This window comes from Amborella trichopoda, chromosome 1 (genome assembly GCF_054954075.1).
Source record: "Amborella trichopoda isolate Santa Cruz 75 chromosome 1, AtrichopodaSantaCruz75HAP2 v2.0, whole genome shotgun sequence".
Classification (NCBI taxonomy): Eukaryota; Viridiplantae; Streptophyta; class Magnoliopsida; order Amborellales; family Amborellaceae; genus Amborella; species Amborella trichopoda.
Window position 1 is genome coordinate 28189243 of NC_142336.1, and position 15839 is coordinate 28205081.

Consider the following 15839-nt stretch of genomic DNA (forward strand, 5'->3'; position numbering starts at 1 on the left):
TTCAACCAAACCAAGGCCTGCTCAAATTTGAAGCGAGACGTGGAGGACGCATGGTGTAAACGTAGCCACGGTCTTAATACGGGCAAGGCTTCGAAGCCTCGGGCGTTTCGGCCAACTGGCCTGGCTAGGTAAGTTTTCTTTTTCCTTTTTCGGTCATTTTGCTTATCTTGATTAGATATAGAATAAGTTTGATGTTGTCTTTTTTCAATATTTCGTGCAAAGGATCGATGCTGGCCTTGCTGCTGATCTGAAAACACCTTTGTTCGTTTCCGAATAGATTTGCCCTTGTATCGAAATTAGATTAATTTCACTCTCTATCAATCTTTAAAAATAAATTTGTAATATCATATCCCAGGGATCTTCATTCGAAGATCTACACTGATTTTGCACTATGAACAATACAAAAGTATCAAACCCAAAAAAGTATTCTTCTACTGACGTAGGTGAAAAATAATGACATATTCTCAACAAAATAGCACACTATAATTATAGATAGAGGAATATGAAATAATTCAAAATAATTACTCAAAAAACCCTATAATGTATCAAGATGGACTTTGGAAAAATCCACCTCGAATTTTTTGTGAAATCGGACAAATTAGCCTAATGATCATGTGAAGATCGTGATTAGCTTCAAAACACCCCAAATATTACCAAAAATGGTTCACAATCGAGCCCAATGGAATGGCGTTTTTTTCAAAAACCCTGTGAAATCCATATAGAAATTCATAACAAAAATTCATATAAAAAAAAAACGAAATGATAAATCATTATACAGATAGATCTGCGAATTGGAGCAATGAGGATTAAAATACGTACCTCAATTTGATCGAAATCGACCTAATTTGATCGAAAGTTGGATCACCGTCAAGCGTTTTGGGAACACAGTTTCTTACAAGAATAACTACAAATCTTTGTTTAATCAGAAATATCAACTCAACAAACTTGTGCAGATCATGATTCGCTTCAAAATGCCCCAAATTTTACAGAAAGTGGTTCACAATCGAGCCCATAATCGATGGAATGGCGGTTTTTTCAAAAACCCATGAAAGCAGCAGAGAAATTCATAACAAAAATTCATATAAAAAATAAAAAAGAAATGATAAATCATTATACAAATAGATATGCGAATTTAAGCAATAAGGATCAAAATACATACCTCAAGTTTATCGAACTCGACCTAATTTGATCGAAACTTGGATCACAGAAAAGCTTTTTTGATAACACAATTTTTTACAAGATCGACCTCAAGTCCTTGTTTAATCAGACAAATCAACACAACAATCTTTTGAAGATCATGATTAGCTTCAAAATGCCCTATAAGTTTACAGAAAATGGTTTACAATCGAGCCCATAATGGATGGAATGACAGTGTTTTCAAAAACCCCATGCAAGCCGCAGAGAAATCATAACAAAATTTCATATAAAAAAATGAAATGATAAATCATTATACAGATAGATCAGGAATTGAAGCTTTGAGGATCAAAATACATACCTCAATTTGATCAAAATCGACCTAATTTAATCAAAAGTTGGGTCAAGGTCAACTTTATTGCGAACACAATTTCTTGTAAAATCGACCTCGAAGCCTTGTTTAATCAGACAAATCAAAATAACGATGTTGTAGAAGAACATGATTTGGTTCAAAATGCCCCATGTTTTCCACAAAATGGTTCAAAATCCAACCCAAAATCGATGGAATGGCGGATTTTGAAAAACCCGTGAGAAAAAATTGTGAAATCGTGACCGAAAATTCGTTGTGTTTTTTGAATCATTTAATCCAAGTTTTATAATACATTACACACTTATTGAACTCGATAATGCTCTGAAATTTTTTGAAAAAGATAAAAAACGCCTGTGAAAACACGTGAGCTCACAGTGAAAAAACAATCGTGAAAAGGCCCCTTCGACGGACTCGCGGACAGTGAATCGCCGATCAAGATCGCTAGGAGATTGTTTTTAGAGTGGATCATTTGGATCCCGATTTATTTAAGGATTCGGATCGGATTGTTCCGATCTAGATTGACATTTTTTTAAAACCTTGCTGTTGGATGATGCACTATTTTAGGTACTCAAAATCCTTTTTTTTTTCTCTTTTCATATTCGTATATTTCGATGTTGAGATTATCAATTAGAGGATTTTCCAAATTCAAAACGGCCTTTTTACAATGGACTTTTTAAGTACACCTCAATTTTACATTTTTAAGGTTGTAACCTATATATCAAGGTTTAAAAATCGGTGATCTGGATTCTACATTGGACGAATTAAATCTCTACATATATCGGGATTCGCCCTATCTACCTCCTAGATCGGCAATTTTTTTTTTGTGAATTGGGGATTCGCTACAGTAGAATCCAAATTGCCGGTCCACCGAAAAAAAAAAAAAAAAAAAAAAAAAAAAAAACTTGTCATTCTCTTTTTTACTATTCGAATCTCCATTTTGCAGCAATATTAAGGTCAATAATTGATCCCAATAATTCATTTTTATCTATAAAAACAATGTTTGATTATCAAAAACATAAAAGAAAAATCGGTTCCCATGTTGTCAAAAATTTTGGTGAAAATAAACGTTTTTTCTCGTTTATCATAGCAGTCCACCACAAATCAAATCTCTCTTCGATTAGTTCATGGTTTTTGTTATAATTTTTTTTTAAAATGGTCTTTGGAGAACCTGGTACCAGATTTCGTTGTTGATTGGTGACAAAAACCAACACAGTAGTGCGGATCTAGCCCAAATTGTTTTGGGTCCAAAAGCACGAGTACTACAAAGAAAGACTCACGGATCATGTTTGGACTCGTATTTATTCAAAGTGAAATGGGTTTATTGATCTACAAAGGTTCCCTTTTTATATGAAGCAGATTCATTAAATTAGTATTTTCTATTTTCTTTTCTGCAATTTTTTTAATGAAAACCAACATTTTTTGCTAGTTTCTCATAGCAGTATGCCCAAGATTGAATTTCTCTTTGATTTCTTCACAAATTGTGTTGAAATGTTTTTTAAAATGGTGTTTGGCGATCCTAGAACTGGATTTTGCTGTTGATTGGTGATAAAAAACAACACAGAATTCTTATTTAGGGCTTCAATGATTTTTTTTTGTTTTGTTTTGCAGATGATTGAATATCCTTGTGAAATAATGCTTTTTTTTTTTTGGGAAACCTATCTATCATTGTTTATCTAGAAACAGTCCCCTACTATTGAAACTCAGATCAGAATTTTTATTGTTGCAATATTTTTCTCAAAACTTTTTTCCCTCTAGATGGCTAGTTGTTGCATAAAGGTTTTTCATTTTTGGCCTAGTTGCTGCAGAAAGGTTTTTCCTTTTTGGCAAAATTTGCCATTTCTTATATTTTGTGATTGTTTTTTATCCAATTTGTTGCGAAAATTTGGTCCAAAACCATGTTCATTTATGCATATAAGCATTTTCTACAACAATTTCATGGATTGAAACCTCTTTCCTTGCAAACCTCTTTTTCTTTTTCTTTTTTTTTCCTTTTGTGGTTCCTTTCTATTTGTTTTTCTAGCATTTTTTTTCTTCAATGATTGTGCATTATAAAGAAGGAAATTCTTGAAGCTTGCATCTATCTTTCAAGCAAACTAAATACGATGAAGAGGAAGAACGGCATCGTCTTTTATTGTGGTATTAGTTTGTATTTTAGTTGTTGTATATTCTATTTTGGACTAAGTATTGATACTCATTATGTGTGTAAGCTCTTTTTTGTAGTTATGTGAATGTAACAGTCAATCGACATCGAGATAGGAAAATAATGAATATTCACATATTTTTACAAAATATACATAATGCATAAGCCCTAGTTTTTTTGGAAACTCAAAGAACACTATTTTTAGAGATTTTTATTATTTTTTGAAATTATGTTTTATGCTGAAACTAGCTGGTTCTTTAATCTTGAACGCTATTCAACCGATCCGACATGATTTTTTGGGTGGCCGATTTGAGTTACCGATCCATAATCGAATGCTTGAGGAAATATTAGGGGTGGCAATCGACCCGACCAGACCTGACCTCTAGTCCCGACATGTGTCCCAATTTTGGACCCGAATACTATTCGTGTCTTGGTCAAGGTCCAGGTGGACCTGAGCATACCCACCTTATACAACAATGGGGTATATGATGGCAATCATGTGTCTTTAGTCACGCACTAGGTGTTCATATTGTCACAATATTGACAATATTTACGGTATTATTGGCCAAAAAAAAGAAGCTCATAATCATAGAGTACATGATGGTAAAAAAAATAAGTTCATAGTCATAAGATGACAATGGATCTGACCAGACCTAAGACCTGACAGGTTTAGGAATGGGTCCAAATTTTGGACCCGAATAATATATGGATCCAAACCCATATCCGTACCTATCCCTTGCCACTCCTAGGAAATATATACATAAAATTGGCCAAAGATAGAAAGTGAAACCATGGCCTTAAGTGTGAGTAAGAGAGGATATAATATCACAAAAAGAGCTGAACAAAAAGTTCAACTCTTTTTGTGGATTCTTTGTCAAGACAAATTAGCTACAGTTGAAAGCCTTAGGAAGAGAGGATGTAATATCTCTAATGTTTGCATTTTATGCAAAAGCAGTGATGAGAATATTTATTCTTACGATGGTATTTGGACTTGGGCTCGTCAAAGCTTAAACTTACGTCTCCCTCTTCCAGAAAACTATAAATCCCTTATGATGTAATGAATGACCCTAGGTATCTTGAAAGTGGGTACAATTTTATGGAGATCTCTTTGGGTAAGTATGTTATGGAGGGTATGGAAGGAGAGGAATATAAGAGTATTTGAAGGAATTCCCATAAAGCTTCCCATTCGTAAATCAAATATTATGGCTATAACAGTGGATTGGTTTACGACACAAACATAGTGGCACCACTCATAAGAGCCTAGTTATTATTGTTTATATGACAGATCTTCCGATGAAGATCTTTCGAATTTTAACACCTTAAACTAATTAAAAAGATATAACTAAAGTGGTAGACAAAAAGGTCAGATTTGCCCAGAAAAGAGCAGATCTACTCTCAGATCTGTAGCAGAGCCAGCATAATCCAGAGCATTAAAATATAATTTTTAAAACAAGTTAATAGATCAAAAAATAAATAAAAGAAGCAAAACAGTAAAAAAGAAGAAGAAAGAGAGAGAAAGAAATAATATCAAATGAGACTGGATGGCCCGGGATTCCCGAGCCTTCGAGGGCTTGCCCGTATCATAACCGGTCCTCTTTGCCTCACTGATTCGGATGTTGGGCAGCAGATCTCTAGTGTAAAGGGTTGGATTTAGGGTTATTGTACCCTAATTTTAGTTTCGATCTAGGGTTTTTGTGCCCTAGGTCTAGGTTTTCTCAGTCTTGGGGTTTTTGTGCCCTAATTCAAGAGGCTAGGGTTTCTATCTACTCTAGGATTTTCAATCTAGAGATTTTTCTAAAGCTATCGGTCTGTCTCGGGGTCTAGAGGAGAATTTCTTTAGTTTTCTAAGGGTATTGTGATCTCCAGAAGTTGAATATGAATTATGAGATTTTCTCTAATTTTTTGAGATTTTTTGGGAATTTCCCTAAATTTTAGGAATTTTCTAAGGGTTTTTCCTATTTTTGATATTTTTGTGTAATTGTCCTAATTTCAAAAATTTCAAAGGTTTTTTTTGTCTCTTTTTCTCTTTTCTTTTTGGGTTAGGGAGAGAGGGTATTTATAAGATTCAATTGGTAATTTTTTCTAAATGTTTTATTGTTATAATATTTTGGATTTATCTTGAAGTTTTAACCTTATCTAATTAAAAAACAACGCTTTTACTCGATCATTAGATGGGAAGACTGCATCATTAGCCTGCGTCTGGGCCTGTCGGGCCGCGCCTGTCGAGCCGTTACAGCCCGGCCCGTGGCTGGACAGTTTTTATCCGTAGGTCCGATTCAGGTGATTCCTAGACAGTTAGAAAGCTCTTGGGCTCTACTTCAAATTGGGATAGGATTTGGGTAGTTTTGGGGTAATTAAATTGGGTCTACTAGGATAATGTGGTCTTAAGTTGTTTAGAAAACTATAGAATTTGCCATATTTAAAATGGGGTGTCTATAGTTGCCCCTCTTTGGCACTCCCTATCCTTCGAGGGATAGGTGAGTGGCAAAAAGGTAGACACTTTGGCATTCTATGTCCTTCGAGAGGCAGGTGAACGTCAAATATAAAACAGACATTTTAAATTTCTTCCGGAGGTCACGTGGTCAGGAGGCACACCAACTATCCCTCCAAGTCATGGTGCTCTCCAAGCTCACCGACCTAGGGCATTTTTCCTGCTAAGGTTTTCTGTGTGAGATGTTGGTGAGTTACACAAACTTGAAACTCGAGTTGGATTTTCTAGCCATGCCACTTTAACTTCAGGCGTTTTTGTAGTTTGAATTTTTAACCCTGGTATTTTCTTTGATCTCCTTAGGGTTTCCTAAGGCTGCCTATAGGAAAGGGCTTTCTATAGGAAGAGACTTGTCTGGCCAAATTAAAAATAAGAGACGAGGCAGCAACGCGGCAATCGCAGTAACGCGGTAATCATCATATACTGGTGTCCAAGCTCCTTCATTTTTTTAAGAAGTTTTTAAGAATTTTTTGAAGTAGGAGGAGATTTGAAATAGAACCCAAAGCTAGGACAGGTTACAATTTTAAAAAAGGAATTAATTTTTTTTTGAAAACACAAGACATATAGTGAAAATTTTGAAAAGATAAAGATATTTTGAAAAACAAGGTTGGTTAGCAGTTTTAACTTCTACAACCATAGAGCCCTCTAAGCGGTTTAGCGTCATGCAACGATGGACCATATGTTTACAACGCAAAATCGAAGCGATCTATTGGCTGATAAATATGAAATATAAAAAGAAATGGTAGAGAAAGCGGGAACAATCGAATTCAGATATGAGATTAGATCTACCCAGAAAGAGCAGATTTGCTCTCAGATTTGTGGCAGAGCCAGCATAATCCAAAGCATTTCAATATACGATTTTTGAAATCAAAACAAATCAAAGCAAATAAAAAAAATAAAATAAGGAAGAAATGAAAGAAGGATGAGTACCTGACCGGGCGGATGGCCCGGAACTCCTGAGCCCCTGAGGGCTCGCTGTATCAGAACCAGTTCCTCTTGTGTCTCTCGGATCTGGATATTAGCCAGCCAATATTTTCAGTCTGGAGTGGTTGTGCCCTATGGATAATTCTAGGTTCTCTTTGGCTTTTGTCTCTAGCACACTTGTCTTTTTCTTTTTGGTAGGTTTCTTCTTTCTCTCAGGTCTCTATCTCTATCTCCTGTATGTTCTCTCTCTATCTTAGGTTTTCTGTCCATCTGCTCTCAGTTTCTCCGAGTCTCTTCTGATCTCCTTCCTCTTAGCGTTTCTCTCGTCTCCCCTTAAATGGTCCCCCCAAGAGATGCTAAAAAGGGGAAAATTATCTTGGGGAGAATATCTCCCACAACCAACGTATTTACCTAGTCAAAATGTGTTTTGGAGGCCCACAGATTGAGGCGGCACAAGTCATGTCGCTCGGGTGGCACGGGTCGTGTCGCCCAATTAAATTGAAAAGGACAAAACTCAGAACTGGGCGGCACTGGGCATGTCGCTTAGGCGAAACGTTTCGTGTCACTTGGGCAGCGCAACTCATGTCGCACAAACCAAATTTTATCAAAATTGAGATTTTTTAACTTTTGATGTGTTTGTCAACCTCTCATGCAGCTCTCAAAGAAACTTTGGGTCAAAACGGTTTTTTTTAATGATTATTTTGGTAAAACAGGGTATTTATAGGAGTTTAGGCTCAAACAGGGTTCTGGGTAGGCAGACTGGTTCTGGGACATAGGGTAAGTTATGTGAACTATGGATTTTGGGTTTACTAGGACAATTTGGTCCTAACAAAAACCATAGAATTTTCCAGTTTTAAAATTGGGTGTCTATAGTTGACCCCCTTTGGCACTCCCTGTCCTTCGAGGACAGGCGGGTGGCAAAGAAGTAGACACTCTGGCGTTCCCTGTCCTTTGTGGGGCAGGTGAGTGTCAAAGATAAAACAGACATTTTAAATTTTGTCTTGAGGTCATGTGGTCAGAGGGCACACCAACTATCCCTCCAAGTCATTGCACTCACCGAGCTCACCCACCTATGGCATTTTTCTTCCTAGGGTTTTCGACGTAAGATGTCGGTGAGTTACACAAGCTTGAAACTCGAGTTGGATTTTCCATCCATGCCACTTAACTTCAGGGGTTTTTGTAGTTTGAATTTTTAACCCTGGCATTTTCTTTGATCTCCTTAGGGTTTCCTAAGACTGTCTATAGGAAAAGGCTTTCTATAGGAAGAGACTTGTCTGGCTGAATCCGAAGAGAGAGACGAGGCAACAACGCGGTAAACTCGGCAAACGCGTTATTCATCATATACGAGTGTCCAAGCTCCTTCGTTTTAGAAAATGTTTTAGAAATTTTGAAAGTAGGGTGAGATTTGAAATAAAACTCAGAGCAGGGACAAGTTACGATTTTAACAAAGAAACTAAAGGTTTTGAAATCACAGACACGTAGTGAAAATTTTAAAGAGAGAAAGATATTTTAAAAAGCAAAGTTGGTTAGCAGTTTTGACTCCTGCAACCATAGAGCCCTCTAAGCAGTTTAGCGTCGTGCAACGATGGACCATACACCCAACCCTTTTACGTCGTACGGGGATAGAGGTTTGAACAAGGTGGTTGTGCCTTGAACACGTTGAACAGGTTGGTTGTGCCCTGAACAACATTGAATAGGGTGGTTGTGCCCTAAGCACATCCGAAAATTTTACGTCGTATGGGGCTAGATGTATGAATAGGCTGGTTGTGCCCTGAACACATCCAAAATTTTACGTCGTATGGGGCTAGACATTACCTGCCTTGGATCTTTTATGTCGCACAAGTTTGACGTTGAATTGGATATACATGATACGGGGTTAGACATGTGAACAAGGTGGTTGTGCCCTGAACACATTGAACATGATGGTTGTGCCCTGAACACATCTGGAATTTTACGTCATATGGGGCTAGACGTTACCTGTCTCGGCTCTTGAACGTCGCATGAGTTTGACGTTTTTCCCTATCTCTGTTCTTTAATTTCCCACGAGTTTGACGTTTTTCCTGTCACGGCTCTTTAACGTCGCACGAGTTTGATATTTTTCAATTGAAACAGGGTGGTTGTGCATTGGCAGTTTAGGCTCATGCCACCAAGGTTTTTATTTTTTTTTTAATATATAAGATGTGGGCGACACGAGTCGTGCCACCTGGGCGGCACGAGACGTGCCTCATGGGTGGTGCAAGACGTGCCGCATGGACGGCACGAGAAGTGCCCCATGGGCAACAAGATTCGTGTCGCCCAGGTCTGAGTACAGAGTTGGGCAGCATGAGTTGTGTCGCCCAGGCCTCCGACCTCAGAATTATTTGTTTATTATTTTTTTATGGATTTAGGGTTATCAAAACGCGTTGTTCGTCAAAGTGGATAACTATAGGACGCGTTTTTGGTCGAATTCTGATTTTTTTTTTATTTATAAAAACCAACACCCTTCTCATTCTTTCCTCATCCTCCAAACTCATCTTTCTTCTTTCACTTTCATCCCCTCCCTTCTTTATCATCTTCCTTCTGTTTTTCAGGTTCTTCTTGTTCACATCTTATGGCTCCTAGGAAGAACAATGCGATCTCCGCGGGTAAGGGGAAAGGCTCTCGATTGAATTGAAGACGGAAGAGAGGAGGAGGACTCCCCTATTTTTCCTTGAGTTAGGCACTTTCCTGAAAGTCTGCCCTCTCATATTCTTAGGGCCTTCAATGGGGTGAAGCTCCCCGAGGTGTCAATGGCTTTCCTATCCTCGGACCCTGGTTCCGAGATTGGTTTCTTTTTGCTCGACAGTGGTCCGAGCTCATGGCCCTTCTGGCTTCAATTTCAATGATGGGTATCTTGAAAATGGCCTCCAGCCATGTGAACTTTCCACTCCTCGAAGCTCTCGCTGAGAGGCTTAATTATCAGACGAATACCTTCTTTCTTCCTACAGGTGAAACAACACCAACTTTGGAGGAAGTTGCCTGGATTTCTGGCCTGAACCTAGTCGTGATTGCGTATCAACCTTCCATTGCCACCAATGACTATTCTATCATGGGTGCGCGGCTGTTGGGGGCTGCTTATTCTTCACGTGGCCAGTGGGTTGATATGGAGTTGCTGGTCTGGAATTGAGAGCAATCTCAAGCAGCTGAACAAATACGTATTTTTCTCTTCGTGCCGTTGGCCTCCATCCTTTTTCCAAGTGGTCGTAAGACGGTTCGTAGCTCCCTTATACCTTTAGTCCATGCCTTTCTGGAACGAGCGGGGTACACTATTATTCCGATCGTGTTGGCGGGCATATATCGAGGTCTTCACGACCGGGTCACGCGAGGTGACAGATTTATTGAGGGCAGTGTCATGATTTTACAAGTATATTTTGAACACAATTTTATTTTATTTTTCCCCCTGGAACTCAATTTTTGTCCCGTTTTGGGCTCTGAAACTCATATTTTCGCCATGGGCATTAATTGGAAAAAGCCCGGCTTGAATTCGGGAGTGTCTGAGTTAGGCGGCACAAGTCATATCGCTTGGGCGGCGCAAGTCGTGTCGCCTGGATGACACAAGTCATGTCACCTGGACGACACAAGTCGTGTCACCTGGGCGACATGATTCATGTCACCTGAGCAGCACAAGTTGTGTCACTTGGGCAGCGCAAGTCGCCCCGGGGTTCTGGGATGTTATTCTGCGACCTTTTGGGATGCTTTTGACCCTTGTTTTTTGTAGATTTGGGCCTACAAACACATCGTCATTATTCTTCCTCCTCGATCAACGATGGCCGTGTTTGCTGCCCTAGGATTGGCGTACGTCAACGATACCGCCCGACCTTGTGATGTCAATCATTATCGTTGGATTCTTGACGAGATGTCATCATTTGATTGGGTGATTACTTATATTTTCCTGCTATGAGGCAATCATGTGTTATACTGGCGGGGCAACACAAAGGGATATTTCCCTCAAAGGGTTCTTTGCTAGTTTCGCCACATTCAGAATTACACTTCTCCCGGAGAGGCAATCGATCGTCGTCCTATCTTTTTGCTTCATCGGCACTCTTCAGTTCTTCTGATCAAAGTGAGTTTGTCATGGAAGGGAAAGAAGTCCTCTTCTAGTGAGGGCTTAGCCAAGCAAGACAAATCCACGACTACTTCAAACTATGATTCTTGGTGGGAACGTGCTTGCCGTCTTCCATTATGCCCCAAGTCTTCGAGACTTCGTGGCGAGTCTTCTGCCCCTACCCAGGATTCCGTGCCTTCTCGAGAAGAGGGCGCCTCTTGTTCAAATAAAAGAATCAAGTCCAACGAGGACTTATCTCACTTCAGTTTGGAAGATGCTGAAGCTGAATTGGCTCGATGGGTGGCCTTCGTGGCAGAGCTCAAGGAGAAGGATGTTGATCCGAAGCCAAAGACTGAGTAGCCAAAATATTATCTTTTCTTTTATTTATTTATTTATTTATTTATTTATTGTTTGTGTGTGTGAGGACGACTACTCTGGAACTTTATATATATATATATATATATATATATATATATATATATATATATATATATATATATATATTTCTTCCCTTTTTGTTCTACCTCAGCTTCTTTCTCTTGCTTGATATCCTTCCCTTTTTTTTTATTGGCCCTATTTGGGAGTCTTTGAACTTGTGTGTGTGCTATTGATTCGTCGAAGCGTAGCGGAATACTTTATTTGCACACACTTTTCAAACTGATTTTTTACAAACTCAATCCCCTAATTGTAGGGTCTTTTATCTTGAATTTCCAGTTGTTGGGTCATCATACGCACACACTGGAATGAGCTTGCCTCATTTTCCCTCAAGGGATTCAGTCGAGAGAAAAACACTCCCAGACTAGCCAATATCATCATTGGCGAGGTTCACCCATCTCTGATATATGGTAGTTAGTAGTTATACTCATACAACCATGAAGTACTTAACCTCTTGTAGTGATGGAGGAAGTTCTTTCTAAAAGGGTTTTGTTTTTTAAAATGAATGATTTAAAAGTCAATTTGATGAGTATTTTTGAAAGGGATGGGCCTTACAGTTTCGCCACTTATGGCCCCTTTGGTGGTAATTTTCTTCATTATGCGCTACACAAAGATGATGAAAGGATTCCCTTTTGGGATCGTGAGAACTCTGAAATCATGAAGTTTTCTTTTACCTTTGGGGCTTTCTTCCTCTACTTCGCGGATCCATGAAGAGTCCTCAGGGCTTTTGCCGGGATTCCATCTTGGAGGGTCTCGACGTTTTCCAGGGTTCATTGAAATCACTTCAGTTTTCATTCATGTCACCCTCCTACATCTTTTTGAGTTGGTTTTGTTGGGAACCTGTAGGGTTTAAGAGGAGTCTTCATCCTCAGGGTTTGCTTGTGCAGTATTATTGGAACTTGCAAGTATTTATTTGTACTTGAGTGTTTTGCATCGAAAGCTCATTCTTGGAGATCTTGTTATTCTTTTTACCAGTGATGCCTTTTCAGGTTTTCACCACGTCAATTTTTTATTTTTTACTTTATATTTTTTTTTGATTTTACATATTTTTTATTTTTCTTTATGATGCCTTTTCAGGTTTTCACCACGTTTTTTAGCCCGTTACGTGCAGTATTTTTTTATTTTTCTTTATGATGTCTTTTCAGGTTTTCACCACGTTTTTTAGCCCTTTACGTGTAGTATTTTCTAAGATACATTGCATTAATGGGGTCATTGAGTTCGTACCTCTCTTGTTTTTAATCTTATAAGAATTGCTTGCATGCACTTCGGTAACCATGAATGGCCTTTCCCAATTAGGTTTGAATTTACCTAAAGGGTGTCGTGTCTCCTTCTTTGAATTGTCGAGGAACAACTTTTCTTTGGTATGCCCTCTCGGTTCTACGTTGGTAAGCAACGATCTTTTGTGTTGCTCGTAGTTGTTTTTCATCCAAGTTAATGAGGGTGGCGATTCGTGCTTCAATCTTTTGTTTCTCATCTAAATTTTTATGAATAAGAACTCGGAGAGATGGTATCTCAACTTCGATAGGTAGCACTGCTTTCATACCATACACCAATGAGTATGGGGTCATGTCAGTAGGAGTCTTCTCAATTGTCTATTAGGCTCATAGCTTGTCATTTAACTTTCATGCCAATCTTTCCCACCTTCTATTATTTTGTCTATGATTATGAGAAGTCCCTTATTTGTGGCCTCTGCTTGTCCGTTTCCTTGAGGGTAGTAAGGCGTGGAGAAATTTTGTGTCATCCCAAACCTTTTGGACACCTTAGTGACCTTTTCTTTTTTGAGATTGTATCCGTTGTCAGTTATGATTGACTCAGGAACTCCAAATCTGAATACGATGTTATTCTTTATGAAACAGGCAACATGTTGTCCTTTTATTTTAACAAATGACATGGCCTCTACCCATTTGACGAAGTATTATGTAGCCGTTAATATAAAACGATGGTCGTTAGAGGCTTTTGATGATATCATACAAATGATATCAAGTCCCCATATGGCGAAGGGCCATACGGGTGGTGTTGAGTTGAGTGATATGGATGGTGCGTGAATGAGGTCTCCATGAATTTAACATTTGGAACACCTCTTAACGAACTTCCAGCAGTCTTCAGCCATGGTGGTCCAGTAATAGCCTTGACGCCTGATTTTCTGAGCTAAGGCAGCTGCTCCAGAATGACCTCCTTCATTGTGTAACTCTGTCAACACTTGGCCAATTTCTGGCTGATCGAGACATCGTAGAATGATGCCATCGAATGACCTTTTGAATAGGAGATCACTTCTTACTAAGAATCCCATAGAAAACCCTTGAAGGGCTTCTTTATCCTTTTTGGTGGCTTCTTTGGGGTATAAACCATCCTTTAGCAGGGACAGAACATCATGGAACCACAGTTTTGTTTTGACTAACGCATTTGAAGCCGCGAAAGATACTTCCCCATCGTTCTCATTTTCTTGCTCTATTTTTTTTTCAATCCTTGATGGGGAAGGGTCATGTTTGTTCCTGATGTAGAATGGCAGCGTGATAATTTCTGGAGGAATATCGACTATTGAAGCAAAGGTTGCAAGGGTGTTGGCGAACCGATTATTTTCCCTAGTTACATGTTAAAAGGTGATTTTCTTAAAGAATGGAATCATCTTTTCCATCTTTTCCTGATAGGGTTTTAACTTCTCTTCTTTCGCTTTCCAAATCCCTTGAACTTGGTTTATTACGAGTAAAGAGTCACCAATCGGTCATATTTGTTGGATTTTCATTCCCATGGCATTCTCCAGCCTGGCTATCAAGGCTTCGTATTCAATGATGTTATTAGTATATGGGAAATTCAATCTAATGGCTATTGGCATTAAAATATTCTCGAGTGAGCATAGTATGACTTCTATACCTGAACCGCATTTGTTCTTTGCACTGTCAAAGTAAAGCTCCCAAATTGAGTCATCAATTATGAAGAGGTTCTCATTAGCGAGATTCGTGTTGACAGGAATGTTGTTTGGCCGTGCATGTCCGGCTAAGTGGTTAGCAATGACTTGTCCTTTGACTGATTTTTTAGTGACATACTCGATCTCGAACTCACTCAATAGCATTCTCCATTTCGCCAAGCATCCGTTGAGGACTGGCCTTTCCAATAGGTACTTGATTGGGTGAATTTTTTATATGAGCTTGACTGAATGAGATAAGACATAGTGTCTTAGTTTCTGCATGGCCCACACAAGTGTTGAGCAGTGCTTCTCCATATCCGTGTATATTGACTCTTACTCGACCATGGTTTTGCTGATATAGTATATCGTTTGTTCTTTTCCATGGTTGTTATATTGTCTTAACATTGCCTCCATGGTTTTGTTTTTCACTGACATGTATAAGAATAAGGGTTTGTCTGGACAAGGATGGTTAAGGATGGGAGGTTTGGTGAGGTACTCCTTAATTTGGTCGAACGCCTCTTGGCATTCATTATCCCATATGAATGGGGTATCTTTCTTGAGGAGTCTATTAAATTTTGCGCACTTGTCTATCAGTTGTGAAATAAAATGCCTTATGGCTTGTATGCGACCTTGACGCTCACGGATTTCTCTGATATTCCGAGGACGAGGCATTCAGTGATGGCTCGTATTTTGGATGGGTCTACTGCAATGCCTCTTTGGCTAACTATAAAGCCTAGTAATTTGCCAGATTCAACTCCAAAGGCACATTTCTGTGGATTGAGTTTGAATTGATGTTTTCGGAGTCTTTTAAAAATGGTTCTCAGGTTGGTGAGATGATCGAACCTGGTCTTCGACTTGACCAGGATGTCATCGACATAATCTTCCATAATGGTATGCATTAGGTGGTGGAAGATGCTAGTCATTTCCCATTGATAAGTTGCTCCTACGTTTTTTAGGCTAAAGGGCATGACTTTGTAATAGTAAGTTCCCCATTGAGTTATGAATGATGTCTTGGTTTGGTTTTCTTCTGCCATGATTATTTGGTTGAAACTCGATAAGCCGTCCATGAATGACAACATCTTGTGACCCGCAGTGTTGTCGACCAAGGCATCTATGTTTGGTAATGAAAAATTGTCTTTGGGATATGCCTTGTTGAGGTCTCTGTAATTGACACACACTCAGATCCTTCTGTCTTTCTTGGGTACGACCATTATGTTGGCCAACCATTTCGAGTAATTGACGGGAGTAATAAATCTCGCCTTGAGAAGTTTGTAGATTTCTTCTTTGATTTTGATCTCAAGGTGGGTCTTTTGACGTTGGTGTTTCTGCCTTACAGGCTTTGCTCCTTTGTTAAATATTAGGTGATGTTGCACCAAAGTG

The 15839-nt window shown here is 38.9% G+C and overlaps 1 long non-coding RNA gene across 2 annotated transcripts; it reads left to right on the forward strand.

The window, feature by feature from the left end:
* Positions 1–11539, forward strand: LOC148783770 (uncharacterized). 2 transcript variants are annotated; one of them, XR_016046387.1, is made up of 3 exons: positions 1–128; positions 9627–10438; positions 10793–11539. It is a non-coding gene; the product is annotated as an uncharacterized LOC148783770 (long non-coding RNA). The 2 variants fall into 2 exon arrangements; XR_016046384.1 differs by having other exon boundaries at positions 9627–11539.
* Positions 11540–15839: the final 4300 nt, after the last annotated feature.